The sequence below is a fragment of the Marmota marmota genome, unplaced genomic scaffold, assembly GCF_001458135.2.
Source record: "Marmota marmota marmota unplaced genomic scaffold, marMar, whole genome shotgun sequence".
Classification (NCBI taxonomy): Eukaryota; Metazoa; Chordata; class Mammalia; order Rodentia; family Sciuridae; genus Marmota; species Marmota marmota.
The window spans coordinates 16360432-16383951 of NW_025999932.1; the positions used below are offsets into that span (position 1 = coordinate 16360432).

Genomic DNA, 23520 nt, shown 5'->3' on the forward strand with positions numbered 1-23520 from the left:
ACAGCCCAGGTATTCCTGTAGGAAAGGATGAAAGCTGGCAGCCCCAAAGCAAGCCAGCCTATAATGACTCTATGGATAACCCAATGCCCCAAGTGCCATGAGCTGGCCATCCTAAGTTACTCTTCATAGAGGAGCCATGTTGAGAGCCACAGCCGAAGGGGCCCCAGCAAACTTCCAGCGCAAACTTCCAGCTGCCGGCTGATGATTGGCTCACAGCGGCCCTAGCAACATCTAGCTGATTGGCTCCTCGGCCCCAGCAACATCTAGCTGATNAGCAGAGCCACTAAATCCAGGCATTTCTATAGCCAGGACTGCAGTTCATCCATTCCAGGGAAATTCCCCCTTGTGAGCCCCCCACATACCCTATCCTTACATTCATATTCATTCATATCCATACACATATTCATTCATTCTCTCTCTCTCTCTATCTATCTATCTATAAATTTAAGGTCCTGAAGTGAGACCATATGCTGGAGACAGACCAAAGCTGCAGCCATTTCTAAAGTTACATGCCCTTAAGTAACAAGAGGATCTAATAGGATCTCCTACAACAAAGTTTCAAAGGATACTAGTGACTTCATTTGATTTTTTTCAAAACCCCAACACAAGAACACTTCAGTCCAGAGATCAGTGTGGACACCAAGAACCTTGAGGACTCACCTTTTAATCTTGTCTCACCTGGGGCTCAAGAACCTCCCATAGGTCTCCCTTAGTGAAGGTAAATGTTTTCATAGCCATCACTGTAAGTAAATTGGAATACTTGAAATTGTTCCCATTATGGCATAAACTGCATCGCCTTCCCAGTTCACGTGTGAAAGCTTGAACCCCCAGCACCTGAGAAGGTGACTTCATGTAGAGAGAGGCCTTCGAAAGAGCTGCCTGAGGTAATGAGACCACAGCAGGAGGGGCAGGCCCTGATGTAGTCGGATTTGTTTATCAGAGAGGAAATTTAGACATGTAGTGTGTCTTCGTCAGCTTTTTCACTGCTGTGACTAAAAGATCTGACCAGAACAATTTTAGGGGAGGAAAAGTTTATTTGAGGGCTCAGGGTTTCAGAGGTCTCAGTCCATGGACAGCTGGCTCCATTCCTCGGGGCTTGAGGTCAGGCAGAACATCATGGCAGAAGAGTGTTGAAGAAGGAAGCAGTTCATATGATGATCAGGAAACAGAGAGAGGTCTCCACTTGCCAGATACAAATATATACCCAAAGCCATGTCCCCAATTCCCACCTCCTCCAGCCACACCCCTGCCACTTAAGTTACCACTCAGTTAATCCCTATCAGGGAATAAATTCACTGATTGGGTTAAGACTCTCACAACCCAATCATTTCTCCTCTGAACCTTCTTGCATTGTCTCATATCTGAGCTTTTGGGAGACACCTCACATCCAAACCATAACATAAGAGATATCAAGCATGTACGCACAAGAAAAAGAGCATGTAAAGATACAGTGAGAAGGCAGCCATCTTTAAGCCACAGAGAGAGGATTCAGAGGACACCAAACCCTACACTTTACACTTCGATCTCCCAAATCTAGAGAAAATACGTTCCTGTTGCTTACTGCACCCAGACTGTGGTATTTTCTTATGGCAGCCACAGCAGACCGATACACTGACTAAATCCTGTGCTCCAGGTATATCATAATGTTTGAGGGCCCCTCATCTAGGAAAGCACAGTACTCTAAAGAGTGAAGCTTTCTTCTCCTCATTTCCTTGCTTCATAAAATTGTGCCATGTCTAAAACAAAAGCATTTTTTTGGACATGTTGCACATGTGCATGTATGAGGGTCGACGACAGAAGAAACAATCGCATGTACCCAATTATGATCTTAAATGAACCATTTTTAGAAAAATAACCATTAAGACCTTTAAAACAGTCTTGCCCCAATAAGATGAAAAGAGTTTGAATGTATCACAGCATCTGTTTGCAACATGTCAGAGTTGGCAGACAGGTTGGTCTATAATCAGAAGCGGGCTTTCAGCTTGGAAGCTGAATGTGTAACATTCCCCAATATTTTGTCTGATTAAGTGCTTAAATTCAGTAGGCTTGAAAATACAATCAAAATATGTGACTATGGGATCTTGTGATTCTTTCCAGTGTTTAAATCCAAATTCTTACTAATTCCCTGTTCAACACTTGTTTTTCTTAGTCAGTTATACGGTGGTAGTTGAGACCCTAATTTGTGATATGACATTGCCATCTAAAAGTGTACGAAACTATTACATTAAAATCAGAATCAGCTGCATTAGTAATATTCATTTCCATGAGTGTTTATTGGAAAATGTGAAAACAGTAGCTTTTCTTTTTGTTTGTTAAGGAGACATTTTGTGCATTAAAATAGGTCTAAAGTAGAAAATCATAGATCTCTCCTAAGGAGAAAATTGTCAATAAACCAAGGAGAACTATCTGAAATTAGGTTCTATATTTTGTTTGGGGCTTTGTATATAATATTTTATTTTAGATGCTTAGCAAAATTCCTGACAGATAGTAAGCATTTAACGTATACCATTGAATAATTGAATAAAAATATTAATACTGTAAATACTAAATGAAATCCCTATGTAGCAAAGAATCATGTCGTCCTTTGAAATCCATCCATTATGGCACAAAATTCAATATATTGATAATGAAAAAATTATGTTTATGCTGATACTGAAAGGACACTTGAGGGAAAAAGAAATCATTCCTATAATGTCATTCATATCACTACATTCCCACAGTGACATTATTATACTCATCGTTTATGTGGCACTGTTCACCATAGGGAAGCCATAATACAATGTCCCAAAGAGTTTGTGTGGTTGAATAAAGCAATGAATGTCTAGGTGCACACCTTTTACAACTCCCTTTTAAACTTTTAAGATACTTATGCATAAACTGTGTGATGGTGACCCTATTCATTTCCCTTGAACAATGATGAAATCAAACTGTTGATCTTAAAGGGGAATATTGTGAAAAGAAAATTTCCACAAAAACCAGGAAATTTATGACATGTAAAGCATTCTAACTTTTAGGCAAATTAGTTCAATCAGCATGGTGGCTAAGAATTTTGTGAATTGATTGTTCTATCAGAAAAATTACTAAAGGGCTACGTATTCAACTTTTAAAAATCTCCCTTGTCAAGTGAATTCTGTTCACCCAGATATGATTCAAACTTTAGTTTTGTGAAGATAATTTAGAAAATTTATTCCTAGTTTTCAGAGAACTAAAAGTTTTTTCCTAGATCTTAGGAGAAAATTGGGCTTTCTAGGATATGCTTTATTCATATTTGACTTTAAAAAATGTATGTCAGGTCATAGTTTTTGTTGAGAAGTCGACAAAGAAACTGGCTCTCTTTCTCAGGTGCTACCCACCTTCCTTTGGCCTATGTTTTATGAGAACCTAGCCTAACAGCTGCTACTTTCTGGATAAACAGGTAACAGCTTTTCCAAAATCTAACACAAAGAAGTATAATTCTGTTTCTGCAGCCAGTTAATGTAAATGTCCCTGAACTGCTGATACCTAACATGAAAACAAAGTTGGAAAAGTCAATGGGTAAGCCTGGGCATGCAGGAGCTGGAATCTGCAGTCCACTGCCTATTCAGAGATTCTCAGCTGCTGCCAGTGATAAAATAGATGAATATTTATAACCTCATTTACTGAATCATTCACAGACATTATATCCAAATAAGACTAGAACAAATTGTTGGAGCTCCACTCTGATAAGTTACATGAATTATTTAAGAATCTTCACAACCTGGATTGTTGTATTTCAACAAACCATGTTTTGCAAAACTGATAAATACAACTCCATTCTAATCACATCATTCCAACGTTTTCTAAGATAGATATACAAAGACAATGAATTGCTTCATTCTTCAATTTCCCCTAAAAATTTTACTGCTCAAAATCATTTGCATTTATTGTTCTGTAAATTATTTTACAAATGAAGTTACTGTTGGACTTTTTAAAAGACAATGAAGAAAGCACAATAAATTCATATAGCATGTTTAAATCCCTAGCCAGTTTTAATTTTGTTTAACTTATTCACTTGGTAAATGTACCATCTAGAGATGACTTCCATGTTCCCAAAGCTAAGTCATTAAAATAACAGTTGAACTATAATTATTATGTCAAACTTGTCACACTTCTGAATTTGAAAATAAGATGCCCTACAGTGGCCTCATTTACATGACCCAATTTATCCTTTTATCATTCATATGATAATATCATAATGAATATCAAGTATAAAACTATAGACTATTTTTCTGCATTGCCAATAAAAACTGTTCACTATATCTTATAATTCAATAAGTGACTATAATCTCATCAGCATGGCACAAAACAAACTTGACTCCAGATTTTATAAAGTTTGAGATGTAAGGTCATATGCTTTATTAGTCATATTTTTTGTAAGGAATTAATTCTGGTCTTCAAGGACATTCAGCAAATCTTGGCTCTTAAAATCTGAAAAGCAGTTATCAAATTTTAACAATGTATTAAAAGAAAATTAGTCTTTGTCTATCAAGTATTGCTACTTCCCATTTTAAGAATTTCATTTTATAATATCACTCTCAATATTCAAAAGGCTTAGATATTCCATTCATATTCTTTTCCAAAATTATATGTTATCTCATATAATATTAACCTATGTATCTAAGATTCACAGATGTGCTCAGGCTCAAGAGAAAAAACTGACATTGAAGTCACTCACTTGATGGTCCTCAAGAAGTCTAAGGTTGTATCAGTTACTCACACTGGTCCATTTCCAGTCTTAAATTTTGCTTTCAGAGCCTTGTGTGGAAGCTCACATGCACTCAGAAGTCATACTGGATTCACATCACTTCTCCATTTTATCAGCTGTCTTAGGAATTATGTGGACTATAATTCTTTTTTTTTTATTTTATTTTAGTTATTGGCGGACACAACATCTTTGTTTGTATGTGGTGCTGAGGATCGAACCCGGGCCGCACACATGCCAGACGAGCGCGCTATCTCTTGAGCCACATCCCCAGCCCGACTATAATTCTTATAGTCAAGGATTTCTGGATACATCTATCTTAGACCCTAATTGTTTCAGAAAGAAAAAGTTATTATTCAGGTATCTTCAGACAATACCTTCACTGCTTTGGGGCAAGGTGAATAGGACAGAGAGAGAAACAGAAGATTTGATAACTAAATCAATTTTAAGGGACTTCATTTAGCTAAAAATTGAGTGAAACAGAACATAAGGCAGAGAGATCACAGTGTACAGTTGGGTGGAACTTTCTTCCCAGTCCTAAAGTTTCCTGGGGGAGACATTTCTGATAGAAAAAATCCTGGCCCAGTCTTGCCCCTGGAGCACTTCTACCTGGAGAAGAGGAACTATCAGAAGTAGGAATGAGGGAGAAGGAACCCAGCTCACAACACAAGCTCTCCCTGTCCCTTGAACACATTTGCTTTCTGTTCTGTTTTTGGCCCAGAGAAAAAATGAGAGAGACCTCTGATTGTCCAGATGTGCTACTAACTATGGGTGCAAGTCTATTACAATCAGCTTTAATCTCCATTTGTCACTTAGTCTCAATGTATCTGTCTTCTCTCTTCTGTTCCTCACTTACTGCCAAACTGGGGAAGCAAAGGAGAAGAGGATCATTACTGCTGATTCTGTAAAACCCCCAAATTTATATAAGACACTAGGGGGCATGTCCTCCAGGGGGCTTACTTCCTCTTGAGAGAAATAAACAAAAATAATTATAAGACAAATGTAAGGAAGCAATGAAAAAAAATATGTAACATATATGAGACCCTGGTAGAGGCAGAAGGGGGTTTTAAAAAAGGGATTCTGAAAAGGCTTCAGGGAAAACTGTTAAGTAGACTTGAAAGCATTTGGGATTTGAAAACCGACTTACAGAGAGAAGACAAGAAAAATGTTCCAGGTATAGAGAACTAAAATAATTATTTAATTGATTGCTCAGTGGTGTTCAAAGAAGCACACTGCTTTACAGTCACACACACACACACACACACACGATCAGACTTCTGATGTGCTATCTACATGTCTATGAAGAAACACATGAGTGTGTGTACATGTGTGTACACGCGTCTATGCAACCCTCAGGAAAAGCTCTGATGGGAAGCCCACCTTGTTTAATTGAGGAGAAGAGAGATGAGTTTGTAGGTGGCTGTGAGGACTTTTAGCATTAACTCAGACTGCTGATGTCAACTACGACACATATCTCTATACAGTGGGGTTACATTTAGATACTAACAAGTTATTCAACTGATATAAAGAAGAAAGAGAAAAAGAAAGGAATGGGGTAGGAAGACAGGGAGAATTACAATGAGAAATACTTGATAATGAAATTACACAAGCCTTAATTTATTTCTGTATTTAGAAGTCACCCTAGGACGGTAAAATGCCAATAGGATATCTTTATGACAATCAATATTCATTACACTGATAAATGTAAAAATCAAAATCAATACCCAAAGTTTCAACTGATAGAATACTAGATAAATGTCATGTGGCTACTCACTTCAAAAATTATAGGCCTTATATGTCCATCTCAATACATCTGAATTTAATTTTATTGTTTCTCACTGATATAACCCTGAATAAGTTGATTTTGCCTTGGACTATTTCCAAACTTATAACATGCCTCTAATTATTCATCAAGTACACAATCACTCAGATAACAATATTGCTAACAATGAAGCAAGGTCTCTCTAGGGTAAAATCTGTATTTCCAAACCTCTCTTTAACCCACTTCTGTGTCCATGATAAAACGTTAATTTATTGTTTATGTTTTGTAAATTTAATAATAGTTATCATGTTTATTCCAAATTAGGGCAACTTTTACTAATGTGTTTCCAAGAGACATTGAAATGAGAAGAAAAGAGACTCTGACCTTGCCAAAGCACTCCAGGCAGGCATCCCAGAGGAGATGGGGCTTGAGCTGAAATCGGAAGGATACACATGAGGTGGATTGCTCAAGGAGAGGGAGGCAGAGAAGAGAGCCTGGGTAGATCCAGGATGGAGCCTTCCAAGAGCCAGGAAACTGACTTGTAGTCAGGAGTGTGGAATGCCAGATGAGTACAGTTCTGGGGGCCACATTAAGCAATTGTGTCTTCTTTGTAAAGGCCATGGAAGATGTCACAATATTTGGACCAGACCTCCCTGGCCTCAATTAGTCAATCTTATCAAAGAACTTCATATCTCTGTCTTTCCCAATAAGACTAACTTGGCTGCAGCAAATGGAATTGACACAAACATAAGCAAAATGCTTACCTGACATCTAGAGATGGCTCACATGCTTACACTACTCTTTTAAAAAAAAAAAAAATTCACTTAGAATTGGTCTTTATGGAGCCAGGATAGTTGTATCCACCCTGTTCATTCCACTACACCTCCCTGCAGGCAAAACCCTACTTACAAGTTCATTGCTATACTCTGAGATGAAAAGTAGTACATGACACCGTATAGATTTTCTCACTGACTGAGGAACCTAATATTCAAATTTTGATATTCTAAATGGAGATTATCCAAGTCTTGTCTCTGTACCTCTATTTTGTAGACTGTCCACATGAACTGAGCAGAGTTTTTAATACAGAACAACGCACCTGCCAACATCTGAGCATAAGATAGAAATTTGTAAATCAAGAAAGAGGTACTTAATTTTAAAGGAAGTGCCCACGAACCACTGAAACACAGAAAGCAACCATGAACAGGCGTGACTCCTGAGGGACATGCCCTTGTCCCACGCCCCTGACCCATGTCCTTTTCTGCAAAAGTAACATGAGGTCAACCCACAGTGTAGGAAAAACCAGCACCAAATTGTATAACTCCACCTCTCTAGCCCAGTCCAAAGCAACTGTTCTATAAAGATTAACACCCTATACAAACAGGATGCTTTCTCTCCCTCTAAAGATGGCTCACATTCTGCCTTGAACATGGATTCCTTGCTTTACACCAAAGGCATCTCTATCTTGAGGTTGCCCCATACTTCCTTGAATGTGTATCTACTTTCCTAAATAAACCTCTGTCCATGCCTTTGACTGGCATGTGCTGAAATTTTTTCTGCCATAAATGCCAAGAGACCTGCTGATCCTAAGTTAAGTTCCCCCTTCTCTCTGGGATCTCCTGGGACCCTTCTTCAGAGAAATCTCTTCTCCAGGCAAAACCATCTTAAGTAAATGGCATTGACACTGCATATCAACTATCCAAAGGTTACTTAGTGTATGTTCAGCAAAGTATAAATTTATTTCTCAAATAAGCATCTTTTAATTCTTTATCTCTATAGAAATGCACATAACCCACTTTAAAAGATCTTGAATGATATACACAATGCTAAAAATGAGCTCTGAGAAAACTATGCAATATATATCATTTATTTTTAGGTTGAAATGGATAAAATCTAAATTAAGAGGCTAGTTACTAAGGTTACAAAAATGAGTGAAGAAAGTAAAAACAGTATTCAGTCAGTCCTATCAAATAACAAAAAACTTACTCAACAAGATATACTTTTATACAACACAATGGCCCCCAAGAGCTACATGTCTGCTAATCTAAACACATTCATTCTTGTTTTTTCATCTATTGTATAAAAAATCTATTCCTAAATAAACATAAAACCCGTTAGCACTATAAGCTGATAAAAATTAGGTATAAAACCTAGTAAAATGTTAATCTGGTGTTAAAAGAGAAAACAACGCATCATGATTTAATGATATTTGACTTTTTCCCAAGTTCCAAAGACCACACAAAGCATTTCAATCTTAAATGCCTGAAATTAGGTATTAAAAAAATAGTAGTTGAAAATCATATCAAACATTTGTGTAGTCCTTTACAATTCACAAAGTGCCTTAATTTACATTAGATCATTTAGAATAAGAGATCAAAGTGGAGGGACCAAGAATTAGACTTGTTTTGCTTAGAGAATGAAAGAGCAGGTGTAACTTCATACAAATCTTCAAACATATGAAAAGGTTTTTTAAATAATCAGAATGAAATGATAAAAGAGAAAACACGACAGGAATTTCTTCATGGAAAAAAAGATATATTAAAATATTACCTTGCTAAAAACATCTGTTGAAATGTATAAATAAGCTATTCAAGAGGTCAAAGTGGCTGCAATGTCCTAAATTATTGGGTCTTGTGTCTTCTTAGAAAAGTCCATATTGGTCACATTTGAACTTTCCATTTAAGAGAAAAATCACATTCCTAAAAATTTTTGTTTTTAAAACTTGAATAAAATAGGTTATAACAACTTTGAATGCATCAGTATCCTAAGAAATAAGTGTTCTACATATTCTCAAAGATCCACCATGTAAACCTTCATATTTCAATGCTGCAATATCCCTATTAAAAGAGACCAGCACAGCTGGCTTCCATTATTAGTGAACTATCATTACTTCAGCTTAATTTGGATTTTACAAGTTATTTTCTTTATAGATCAGTAAGTTATAAACTAAAATAGGTGTCACAGTCTGTTTATAATCTCTTCACTTCCAGAATGCACAAGTATCTCAGTTCATTTTCATGCAGGAATTCTAAGCCATCATTTCTTTGAGTCTCTTGAGTAATACATGACAGAGTATAGAATAATAAATCACATTTTACTACTTATAGAATGGCAGAAGCCATGAGGCTATATATAATTCTCCATTACTTCTGCCTTCCATAAATGGTATTTACCAGCACAGCCCCAACTCTGACATTTAATCTCCTTAAATTCTGATCAAGTTATTAACATTACCTGTATTTAACTGGATAATAGTCATTCTTCTTTATTTCAACACTGAGGGGAAAACTTAACAAAACGACCTCTATATGTTACCCAATTTACATGAACTAAACCCCTCAGCTTCTATATTCAGATCCAAAGCATCTAAACTACAAGCTATGCTGGACCCGGGCAATTCAGATACCTACCCATATGAATACAAAAAGCATTAATTCCCATCTTCCTTCCTATAAATGAGGCTACTGGGTCATATGAATTCTAAACGTCCCTTTTTCTGTAAAGGTAGGTTTCTTTAATTTCGTAGCAGCCCTATGCCAGTTTTTGTCATTTCTGTTGTCAAATATTTGGTGACCTTTTGGTTGCTGGGATCATGAGCTGCTGCTGTGAATATTGGTATGTTATGAGGGTGTCTATAATGTGTTATTTGCAAAAGATTACATTGGCATGAAAATATTCACAAACAACCAGAATTATACACAAATTAAGAATTAACTACTATGACATATAAGCACATCATTTATACTTGTGAAAAATAAAATTAATTTATAAAGTGCTAACAGTGCTTGGTAAAAACAGAATTCCCACCTTTTTTTGCTTATTGGAAATCAGAGAATATAAATATCAACAGATAACTTTAATAGTTATTATCATTTCTACATTTTAGAGTATGGATTAAACACATGCATGTGTAATAGTAGACTGGTAAGTATGTAATAATCAACTTTCCAGGAAATAAGGCTTTGATTTTTTAGTGCTTGCCAATTTCTATAGTATAAATACTCCTACCTTGGCTGATTTTGAGCTAAAAATGTGAGGTCAACTATTTTGTAAAACTTCTGATAATTTAACAATGAGTCTTTGTGAATCAATAAATGTTGGCTGCATCAATATCTGAAACAGAAATATACATATACACACACCAAAAATATGTATATACACACACAAATGTGACAGCAGGCATAAAAGGAAAACTTAAATATAGTTAGTAAGCAAATTGATTTCTTCAAAGTTTATGGTGGTTCTTTCTAAAGGTCAGAATTTCACTTCATGTCACCTATATTTCTAACCACATATCTTACTTAATTGCCTCTGAGGTGCCTTATAGAGTAACACCAATGGTTTTTATTTTTTTATTGGTTGTTCAAAACATTACAAAGCTCTTGACATATCATATTTCATACATTAGATTCAAGTTGGTTATGAACTCCCATTTTTACCCCAAATACAGATTGCAGAATCACATCGGTTACACATCCACATTTTTACATAATGCCATATTAGTAACTGTTGTATTCTGCTACCTTTCCTATCCTCTACTATCCCCCNTCTATTGAAGGGCATCTGGGTTGGTTCCACAGTCTAGCTATTGTGAATTGTGCTGCTATGAACATCGATGTGGCAGTATCCCTGTAGTTCGCTCTTTTAAGGTCTTCAGGGAATAGTCCGAGAAGGGCAACAGCTGGGTCAAATGGTGGTTCCATTCCCAGCTTTCCCAGAAATCTCCATACTGCTTTCCACATTGGCCACACCAATTTGCAGTCCCACCAGCAATGTACAAGAGTGCTCACTTCGGCAGCACATATACTAAAATTGGAACGATACAGAGAAGATTAGCATGGCCCCTGCGCAAGGATGACATCAGTGGTTTTTAAATGCATCAGCATTTACCATACAATTAGTTATGGCCATATGTTTGGTGTCTGGGGAAAAACAAAAAAAGCAGGCCAGATTTGAGAACTCAGATAGCAGACCTCTTAGAAATTTCATAATCTTATCTTCTTATCATCCTCACGATAAGAATGCCTATTGGTGAATGAAGACAGTGCTTACTTGGGTAGACTCACATATTCCAAATGCAGAGAGAAAGCACTTAGTTCTCAGTACACCATTAATCTCACCTGTTTAATAAGTCTGCTTTTATTCATCCCAGCCTTCTTCTCTAATGGTGCAAAATTCTAAGGAGAGAAGTTGACTGGAAGAATCCCTAACGCTCCATCCATCCATCATCTATGTAAACTGGAAAGCCCAAGCCCTAAGCAAAATGGCAAAAGGTCCACATAACAGAAAAGCAATGAGCTGACATCTAAAAGAGCGAGGCAGAGAGTGCAGGCACAGCACAACTCCACCCATACGTACCGACATGTGACCAGCACCCTCCAGGATTGTCCAATATGGCGCCTCTAAGTGCTTGTCTGCTGCTATTGGGAAAATAACAGCATAACATAGAAACATGGTGATATTCATTGAAATGTTGAATGCCTATCACTTTTTTTCTAGCAATTCCACTTTCAGGAAATTATGTTAGCAATAAACTCCCACTTTTGTGAAAATGTGTTCATGTAAGGACATTTGCTATAGAGCTGTTTGCAATCACATCTACGTTGTCCTGGAACAGACAGACCACTGGTAAATAGGGACAGAGGAATAAAATTCAACCGTCAGGGTAGAGGCAAGTCTTTATATACTGAAATGAAATAAACCTCAAGATGCATTAAGTGGAAAATAGTAGCATAAAAATGCATAGAGTATGGAACCATGTGGTTTAATACCTGAAATATAAATATTTCTGTAAACAGAACCTATCAATGGTAGTAATACAATTGCCTGTAAAAATGTTTGTCTCTGAAGAGGTCAACGCTTTTTTATCATTTTCATTATCAGTTCATAAGTAAGTTCTAAGAAGTAAAAACTTGTAGAAGCTCTTGTCATGACTTGTCAAATGTTCCGGGTTCAATGTTCCTTAGACTCTCATTACATTTTTTTTCACAAAAAGACTTCAGAGTCACCTGGCACAAAAGGATCTACATTTTCACCCACTTTGAAAATGAATCTCTCCCACTTGTTCTCTGACTGGAATCCTCCCTCCTTTTCTCTCAAGAGACCTCTGAAGGCACTGTCCCCAAAGTAATGGTCACTGTTGTCCCCTAAAGTTTGCACCTGAGAAAGGTAAATGTTATTTTTGCCTTGAGAAAAACTCTATGAGCCAAGAAAAAGTTGTGAGACATTGCAAGGGGCCATGCATTTGCCCAAAAATGTGAGAAGCTGAGGGTTGTAGGGGTTATTTCCTGTATACCCAGCAATGTTACAGTCTTATAAAATCAGAATTTACATAGCATGGGCACTCTCATTACTAACTTAATGTAAAAAAAAAATACTATATATATATATATATAAGTGTGTGTGTGTGTATACAAAGAGAAAAAAATGTGAACAATGTCAGAAACACCAAAGTTACTTCATCTTTATTAATCTGCTTTTCTTGATCAACATTTGCCTATCCTCAATATTTTTCACTAAACCCCAGGTTAACACCTCAAAAGTGAACAGATAATCAGTTAAATCCACCAGTTAAGAGGCTTATCTATTTGTCTAACCCTGGGCAAAGTACATCTGAAACAAATGAAACTACATAAGCCTATCCCTGGAGAAACTGAAAATCTTCAAGCAGCAGCCCTGCTTCTCAGGAAACTTTGGTGTGGTGTACTTACACCCAGTTTCCCTAGGAATATGGAGTTTCTTTTATTACTTTCCCCATGCAAAGAAATTACAAAATTGATTTATCTAGAATTGGCAATATACACATATACACTTTAGAATGTTGAAAAGCAATAATCGTGCTGCATCTAGACCCAGCTGTTTCAAATAAACTAATATGGGAAAAAAAGTACTAGCAGAGAAAGCTGAACTCATTTTCAAACCATAGCGTATGATCATACAACTCTCAGAAACTAATTGCTAAAAATATTCTTAGAGGAGCTAGGCGTGGTGGTGCATACCTATAATTCCAGGAGGTTGAGGCAGGAGGATCACAAGTTCAAGGCCAGCCTCAGCAATTTAGCAAGGACCTAAGCAACTTATCGAGACTGTTTCAAAATAAAAAGTGAAAAGGGGCTGGGCATGTGGCTCAGTGGTTAAGTGCCTCTGGGGTCAATTCCCAGTACCGAAAAGAAAAAAGAAGAAGAAGTATTCTTAGAAAGTGGGAACCCTGAGAAAGCCTAAAAAACAGACAATTCTCTGAATTTGGAATAACTGTATTGAAAACATCAATGAGGACCATTTTGCAATCACTCTGGTTTTGCAATCCCTTCTCATGCTTCCTGAGCCAGGCTCTATAAGTTGCCTTCTTCCTAACTGCCCACACCTGATGGAACTGGCTTCCCAGAGGGAACAAAGCACCCACTAATCAATACAGTCTTCAGTCTTCAAAAGGGAATCTGAAGACAGTAATACATCTTGGTTCTTGCGGGTGTAGCAATAAGAGCCTTGCCTTTGGTTCTGGAAAAAATTATCTGTTAGTGAAGGAATTTTCTTTGTATTTCAAAGGAATTTGGAAAAGGTGTCTGACTGTAAGTATGAAAAAGATAATGGTGCATCCCCCCACCCACCTTGACTATGCATAATTAAAACTTAACCCAAACAACAGTTTCATTTTGGCACCTGAACAACAAATAAAATGAAAGGAAATACAATCAAATTCTAATTGTTAGCTTAATGACTACTACATTGCTTATAATATTATTTTTCCCAAAATACTTCTGATGCCCCTATTTCTTGGTGTCCTATGTGCATTCCTGGTGTGCTTATTGGGTAATCCAACACTGGTTTTCATAACTTCCCCCCATCAGCACCATAATAAACAAGCAGAAGGACTCAAAATCCAGCTGTTAGCCAAATCTACAATAAAAAAAAGAAAATTTAAATCTTGTTTTTGATTTTCCTCAAGTACAATAATGCTTTAGCAAATTATCCTATAATATGATTTAAATATAACAATGCTCTAGGTACTGACCAATAACATTATAAATTAAGGAAATGGATAGTTCTTTACTAACAATCTCAATTATTATAATAATATTCATCTAAGAGGTTTTATTTTGGGTAACAAGTCCCAAGAGTGTCTATTAACAAAAGGTATTTACTTTGATATTCTTAAAATTTCATCTTCTATATTCTAACACTAAGGTACTTTTCCATATTTTACAAGTTTTAGGGGTAGATTTGGCTGACATGTCAACTGACTGATTTTTATTAACAAAGCCTAGCAAAGTAAATGGTCTTACTAAAATTCTTTTAAAATGATGGCTGAATTATAAACAAAAACATTGATCCACTAGCTAATACTCAAATTAACTGATTTATTGATGTATATATTGAATCTCCTCAACAAAGACTCTTACAAGTTAGAATTTACTAAAATGAAGGTACCATTGCTGAATCCATCAATAATTAATTATATTGCTTTTTAAAAAAAATTTCTTAAAATGAGTAACCTGGAAGAAGAGCACAGTAAACATCACTACAAACATTTGCAATTTTCTTTCTTATTTATTCTTCATTTAACAGCAACTTCATATTATAAAAATCTTCCATTCCATTGATGTTTGTACAATGCCTAAAACTCATCTATATCAAAGTAAATACATTCAGAACTTCAAAAGTCAGTATTAATTTCTTATTCTCTTTTGAGTTTACACTGAAAAGACAGTTTATATCTGAAAAGACATAAGCAGTGACATCTAACAACTGTGTTGAAGTAACACCAATCTATTAATGCCACCAAATAACATATCAAAATTGACGATTTTACCAAAGAATCATACAATGGGAACACAATTAGCATGTGTATTGTACACACCTTATAGAGTCCTTAGATTCCCAAGTGTCTGAAAGACAGCACATTCTGGTTACGATGCTCACTTGGTAAGACCAAAGATAAGAAAGGAAAAAAATTGATGCCAATTCCTAAGAAGCATCCAATGATACACAAAGCCTTAATTATATTCCCCCTTTAACTTTCCGCCTGTCTCCTACCCTTAAACAGTTCAGCTCCTAAGACTTAACCCCCTCTAGAAATCCATTAATCAGTCCCTCCAGTGCCTAGACCTGTTCTGGAAGCCAGGCTCAATAGAAGCCTATGTAATGGAACTCAGCACAGTATCAGGTGTATGTTAGCTCTTAAGTAGAGAAATACAGAATGAGAAATCACAACTGAAAGAAATTTAGGAGAAAATGGAATGAGTTTCTAAAGTAATAGCCACAGTGAACAATAACTTACCACTAAAATGCATTTCTCCATCAAGTCTGTACTCATTTGCATTAGCCAGATACATACCATTGCTTTCCACCTTCAGGAGTGACCTGGAGCTAATTTTAACTAAAATGAACTCTAAAATGTTTTGCCTCCCACCCTCCATTGGATGCCTACTGGTGTGCAACAAAGACCAACCAATGTTGAAGCAGAAAAAAACTCACTGGTAGGAACTCAGGCATGAAGAAGTAGGCTTAGAAGACAAGTAGGTACAGAAGAACCATCAGCCATGAGCACAGCCAAATGCCACCCATAGGGAGCACTGTTGAACACTTCCTGAAACTCACCACAGGTCACTCCATTAGTGCTGCTAAGCCACTGCTATATCCAGAATGAATTCTTCACTCTTCCTGCTTCTTTGAGTTTCCAACAGCCAATGAAAAGCAGGAGAGATAGATTATAGGTCATGGACCGACATCCTGGATGAAAAGGGTGCTTGGGAAGCCCAGCATCTGCCATTTTCATTCCTGTAACTGGAGGTGAGCTCTGCCTCCATCAACACTCAAAAAGATAATGATTTCTCAAACCTAGCCAGGATATTCAGATGCCAGCACCCCAAGTAACCACAAAGTATCTCAAAAGTTGATACTAATAATAAATTGTCACTTGCTCCTATACTCTAGAGCTGTCTCAGCACTAGAATCATTTTGTGCTACTTTTTACTTTTTCTAGTAACTAAGATTAAATGCTACTTAATATTTGGAAAGAATTGCAACTAATGGTACATAGGCCAATAATGTGAAAAAATTATCTTCTTTCTTGAAAAGGTTAAATTTCCTCACCTGCAATAGAAAAAGTATACGCTTCACCTAGATGACAGTGTAATACTTGGGCTTTTGGAATCTGCTCATTTACTGACCTACCTATATCCATGAACAAGTTCACCATATATTGTTCACAATGTGAACAATTATACCAACGATGAAAAGATGTTGTAGGGATTATGCAAGATACTACAAGAGTTTAAAACAGTATGTGAAACTTAGAGAGAGCTCAATAAATGTGCTATTTCATTATAATTTTTTTAAAAAATACTGTTTGAACATGAAGCCCATTTTTAGCAATCTCACTGCAATATCCATGGTTTATCTCAATTCTGTTTCATCTCATTAAAGGGCAAACTTCAACTATATGGAAAGGTCAATCATTTGATACTTTCATTATAGCAAGAGAAAAGACAGTCCATCTTTTCAAAAAGATCAATGGAATAGACCATTCTACTTATCATAAAGGTAATGACTTTTTTTTTAGAGGCAAAGTTACAGGTAAAATACAAGGGTGATCTCTCTCTCTAAAAATTAGGATAGGGACAATAATGTAAAATGTTTAGCTAGACCTAAATATAAATTTTATCACCTATATTACTAATGTATATGGAAGAGAAATATCTCAATATCAGTCTCGACTGAAAATACCTCACATCACACTGTACACTGTCCCACCTACAGTGTAAGCTCTTTGAGGACCGAAAGCTCATGTGCTAAAAAAAGTCTGCTGAAATTAAAGTAGAAACACCATGCATGGATGTTAGCAAATGCCCAGTAGCATTCAGAATGCTGTTTATGACAGAGAAGATGTGTGAGTTGGTCGACATGTACCTGAGGATGGCTTTCTAGAATTCAAATGGAAGACCAGGTTATGATACTGTTTGGCCCATGTGCATGGACACCAAATGCTTTATCTGTGCCTAGCACTGTGGCCGGGACAAATCAAACATGATCCTTCTTATAGGAGTTTATAGATTAATGGGCAACGCTTCAAATATACTAGATAGTTATATTTTATAGTTATAATAACAAGTTAAAAAGTGATTTCTGCTCAAAAATGTTCTATTAAAATATGACAGGTTAGAGGAGAGAGGAATTATCCCTACTAAACACATCCTACAAAAAGAAATGATGATGTACTGTCCATGGGAAAGCACCTTTTAATCGCAGTGCTGTTAGTCTCTGTCTCATTTTCCCAAATGAAACAGAGAAACTTTGTTTAGAGATTAAAAATGTAATTAATAAGTCTATCATGACTGAAACAAATGTTTCAGCAATCAGTCTTCACATTATTAGAGCTTAACACAATTTTGATGAAGTTATTATTTACTGTGGTGAGTGGTGGACCCACACACAAACAACAGTCCTCTCCAAACTGGAGAATCATATACTTTGTGGACAGGCTTAGATTTTCCAAGTTAGGAAATAAGTCCACTGTCTAAGAAATGGACTCCCAAGAGTATACGTTCAATGTTTTTGACCAACTGTGCTTTTCATTCAGAGGTCAGCAAACCAATTAGAAAACAAACAGCACCTTCAAGGTTACAACTGTTCTGTTAGGAGATACGCTACAAGCATGGAGCCATCTGCCTCACAAAGACATACACACATGCAGAACCTGAATCCCACACAGAAATAACCCCCCCCCAAAAAAAAATAATTAACACTGTGTTCAGAAAGAAAGACTACCTGTACACGTCAACTTAAAAAAAAAAATCTGGGCTAATTTCCATTAAAACTATTTCTGGGATTCACTTATTGCTTCGATTGTTGCCTTCTGAAAAGACAAATGTTTGTTTCTTAATATATCTGAGTCATGCTTCAGTTTAACCCTGCAGGACAGGAGCACTGATCTGGCCAGGCACAGCCTCCTCAAAGAACAGAAGACTGGAAGCATTCTGGCTCTTCACCAGCTCCATAAACAGAGGCGAGCTCCTGTCAGGCTAAGTCTCTGCTGGGCTATCAAAAATATTTTACAACTTAGATTAGTGTGTGTGCCTTCTTGAGTGGTTTTTTGGTTTGTCCGATTGTTTGGAGTTTGCAGCTGCTGCTTTTAAGAAGAGAACATACTGCTGTCCGCAAGGGAATGGAGACTTTTATTGAAAGGAAGAATTTTTCTGTTTGCTATCATCTGGGTGTCCACTCTTTATATTATTTATAATTTTAGGACTTGCTTAAATGTCCTATGCAAACTGTAACAGCACAAAAGATTAAATGCTCCATTTCAAACATCACAGAAAACATACAGAAGAACTAAAAATTGCACCAAGGCAGAATATGGAGAGCACTAAAAAAAAGCCAACTTGTTTCACCTTTTCTCCAAGTGGGACTATGCACTGCATCATCAACATAAGAAATTTAGTAACTGAGAGTCCCAACATAAATTGTTCCTTCTAGTTTCCTTTGACAAAAATAGCCACATTATTAGTGTCATCTTGGATTATCAAAATATTTACTTCTTTAGGCAAGCTTACACACTTTCAGAGGATAGTTACATCTGTGAATTTTTAAAAATACACGGCGTTCTAATTTTTGCTAAAGGAATGTTTGTATAGGAAGTAGTAGGATTAAGTGTCATTTAAAACCACATCTTTAGTAGGGATAATCATATATGGTAAGTAGTTATTTTTCTAATCTCTCTCTAGAAATTTTATTAGACATATGGGAACTAAGATAACTTGGGATTAAACACCTTCTTTGGTATTCTGACACAACTTCCTAAGGATAAAGCATGTTCTAGCTACTCACCCAAAGATCAAAGGCCAGCTGTGCAGAATAACAGAGCTGTCCATTTCTGAAGGAGTTCCTATAGGGCATGATCTATGTGACAGGGGAATTTAACCTCCATATTTACAATGTAAGTAGAGTCCACCCACTCATCTGCGAGACCTGTTAATACCATATAAGAAATAAATTATTCCACAAAAGAGGGGAAAAATGACTTCAGAACCCCTTAACTCAACCTTGACCCCCCTCCAGCCTCTCCCTCCAATGGGTCACCTTTACCTGTCCCCTGGCAACCTATGTCTTCATCCCTGCACTCCCACATCACAGGGAAGTGGCTCATCTGTATGTCCGTCTTCACTACGCCATGTGGACCTCTAGGGCAAGGAAACTGACTGCTGCTCTTTTAGCCAAGCAATTAAAAATAAATTGTTACTAACCTGTGCTGACATATGGAGGAGGCCCTAAGTAGGTAACGGCTAAAAATGGAATTCACAAAATTATAAGTGGTTCCTATGTCCATGCCAGAAGCACAATTTATTATTCAAAGCCTCCACCGTAAATAGATCATTCCAAAGGCAGTACAACTTGATTGCTTTATCCCTAGGCCTGACTTTTTAAACTAACTTTCCTCTCTATCAACTTCTTTATCTCCCAGGAAATGTCAGTGCCATTTAGAGTACTCTTTACATTTAACTTCTCTAATCTTTTCAGGTATTTGAAAATGGCTGTCAGTGATAGCTAAAATATGCCACATTTTTTAAAAAACATTTTGATAGACATATACCTATGTATGGCAATGCTTCCGTGGGAGAAATGTTATGCTTTAGTATAAAATAAAAGCAACAAAATGCATGTTCCACACAATAAACTCTGCTGGTCGAGACTTCTTCAAATTGATTTCCACTGGCCTCAGCTAATAGAGCTTATCAGTAGCAATCTTTCAAATGAAATATAAGGGTGTTTTTACATTACACCATTTAATTTTGACCTTACTCAAAGTTGTCTGAAAGGCCTGCCAGGCAAAAAAAAAAAAAGTCTTTTTTATAATTGCAATCAAGGAGTAGTTAATTATTTATTGAAAACCTACTATGCTCAGGCATTCTGCTTCAGGAAAACAAGTCTGTGTTAAGTGTATCCTCAGATATCTCAGAGGCAAATCCAGGAAGCCAAAACCAAGCACCTCATTTCAAAGGATGCAAGAAAAATGAAAATATAACTTGATTCATTTACAAAAGATAAGACAGACACTACCTGTTATGGTTTAGATATTACAGGTCCCACAGAAGCTCATGTGTGAGACAACGCTGGAGTGTTCAGAGGTGAAATGATTGGGTTATGAGAGCATTAACCTAATCAGTGGATTAATCCACTGAAATGGATTCACTGGGCTGTAACTGTAGGCAGGATGGATGAAGTAGGTCACTGATGGCCTCCCTTTGGGGTTTACATTTTGTCCCTGGTAAGTGAAGTCAGTAAAGTGTGTTCTTTTACTTTCTTTCTCTTCTCCCCCCACCCTCCCTCTCTCCCTGCTTCCTCATGGCCCTGTTCTGGGCTGCTTTCCCTCTACCATGCCCTCTGGCCATGATGTTTCCTTCATCTCAGGCTCAGAGCTATGGCGTCAGCCAACCATAGACCAAACCTCTGAAACCTTGAGCTCCAAATAAACTTTTCCTCCTTTAATTATTCTTATCAGGTCTTTGGGAACAAAAAAAAAGCTGACTAAAACACTACCCAAGCTTGGCAGTGGAAGAAACTGGAATTAGGTGGCCTTGGACAAATGAATCTGAAGAGGGTTTTGAGGATAATTGAAGGTGAATTTTAGCTGGGTTGAAATTTACTTGGAAGAGAAAAGTAGGGAAGGCAGTTCAGTATTGTACTGAGTATGAACAAATGATATGAGTACAGAAGAAAAATGAATTTAGTGAAGAAGTTTTTATCAGATGGACACTGTTCTAGAAGAGTGCTTGGCATGAAGTTAGAAAGACAATCTGAGTTCTTGAAAGTTAAACCAAGATGCTTAAAATTTATTCTCAAGCCACTAGAGAACAGAGTGAACTGATGATAGGAAAAGGTTTAAATGTTAAGACAGTAGTTATCAAAGAGTGATCCAGGGGCTGGCGGCACCAGCATCCCCTGAGAATTTATTAGAAACACAAGTCTTGGAGCACCTTCTCATACCCACAGAACCAGAAGCAGGGTGGGCCCAGCAGCCCATGTTTGAGCAAATCTTCTGAGTGATTCTGACTCACACTCCACTTTGAAAACCACTGGTTTAAACAAATTAAAAGAGCCAACATGTAAATGAAAAAGATGTTTGACTTCATCAGGGAAATGCAAATCAAAACTGCAAAGAATGAGATATCATCAAACCCCAGTCAGAATGACTATTTGTAAAAAAAAAAAAAAAATATGCTGGAAATTATTTGGAGAAAAGGGAACTTTTACACTGCTAGTGGGAATGGAGATTATTATAAAAACAGTATAGAAGTTCCTCAAAAGAATTAAAAATAGAATTACCAAACAATGCAGCTATTCCAATTCTGGACATAAAGGAAATGAAATTAGTGTATCAAAGGGTGTATCAAATGAAATTAGTATATCAAAGTACCTGTGTTTACATGTTTTTGCAACAATATTCACCAAAATGTAGAATCAATTGAGGTCCACTGGCAGATGAATGGGTAAAGAAAATGTGGCACATAAAAGGAATATTATTCAGTCATAAATAAGAATGAAATCATGCCATCTGTAGCAAAATGGAGGAACTGGAAGATATTACATGAGGTGACATAAGCCAGGCACAGAAAACACAAATACCACATATTCTTGCTCATATGTTGAAGCTTAAAAAAGGTTGATCTCAAAAGCAGAAGAAAATGGAATGGTGATTATCAGGAAGGGCAGAGGTGCAAGAGGGATCAGAAGTTAGATAACAGGTACCAAAACACGGGTAAATGGCAGAAATAAGTTCTAGCGTTCTACAGCACAGTGGACTGACTACAGTTCACAACCTACAAAATATTTATGAAGAACTGGAAGAGAAGTATTCAAAACCTCCAAATCTGAAGAAATGATAAATATATAAGGAAATGGAAATTCTAATTACTCTGATTTGATCATTACATGCTATATGCACGTATTGAATTGCTGCACTGTCCCCCATAAATATGCACAATTATTATGTCAGTAAAAAGAAAACAACAAGCAAATTAAAACAATCAAAGTGCAGCCAAAGATAGATCATTCTGCCCACAAAGGCCAACAGAGACTTGTGAGAGAAGCCAAAGAGAAGAGAAAGTAAATGTTTTTGAAAGATTTTCTATGTGACATTTAATAGCATTTTAAGACCACCTTTTAAAGTTCTCTTACAGCTTCTCTTTCAGAAGCGCATCATAAAAGGAAATTTAAAATGAGTAGGTCTAAAGAGGAAATTGCAGCTTACTAGGTTTTCTCTCCTCTTCTGACTATGAAATAGACGATTTCTCATCCCAGGAGGGAACTAGAAAATGGAGAAGTCACATTTACTTTGAGGCCTCTCTTTGTCAGGATGGTCACGTGCATTATGCTCCTTATACTTCACAAAAAAATGTCAGGAGTCAGGCACTATTATTTCCCTTTTATATAGGTAAGGAATCTGGGGTTCAAAGAGAAAAGTAAGAGAAACTTAAAAGGGCCAATTTTTAAGCACAGAACAAAGGATTAGGTCCCTTTACTTCTATGGCATCTTCCGGGGAGTCCAGAGATTCCCATTAAGTAAAGACTTCATAGTCTTTCCAATTTGCAGAGTGTTTCAGAGTCTTCAGAAGTTTTCATGTTGCTTATATAATTGGGATACTATTTTGAAAAGACTTAATGGATTCCATTTGTTTGCCCCTTAAATTGCTAAGGGCATGAAGATCTGCTGGGGGATATTTCTAAATCTGGCTGAAGGGCTTGAGGTCCAGCCAGAAAGCAGTAAACCCACTGGGGCCCAAAATGTCCTTTGCAGAGGGAGGAGGACAGAAGGTAATGTTTGCCAAATCACCTAGCTGCTCCTCCCTGAGTTTTGAATTAATTTGGGGAAGCCAAAGAGAAGCAGGATTTGGGGCCTAAATCCTGTGTAGGACTCTGTGAGGAGATTACTTGGTGGGCTACCTGGCACCAACCTTAGGGTAAACTCAGAGCAAAGGCTAAACCCCACATCATGGTGGACACACCAAGCCCAGAAGTCCCTGGAGCCCTCTGGGAACACTCAGAA

At 36.9% G+C, this 23520-nt stretch overlaps 1 protein-coding gene and 1 non-coding gene across 3 annotated transcripts in view; one reads left to right on the forward strand and one right to left on the reverse strand.

The window, feature by feature from the left end:
* The window catches only part of Gpc6 (glypican 6), a 1056803-nt gene that overhangs the window by 1018404 nt on the left and 14879 nt on the right, over positions 1 to 23520 (reverse strand). The window lies entirely within an intron of this gene.
* LOC125616183 lies at positions 11262 to 11368 on the forward strand. Its single transcript, XR_007346824.1, has one exon. It is a non-coding gene; the product is annotated as a U6 spliceosomal RNA (small nuclear RNA).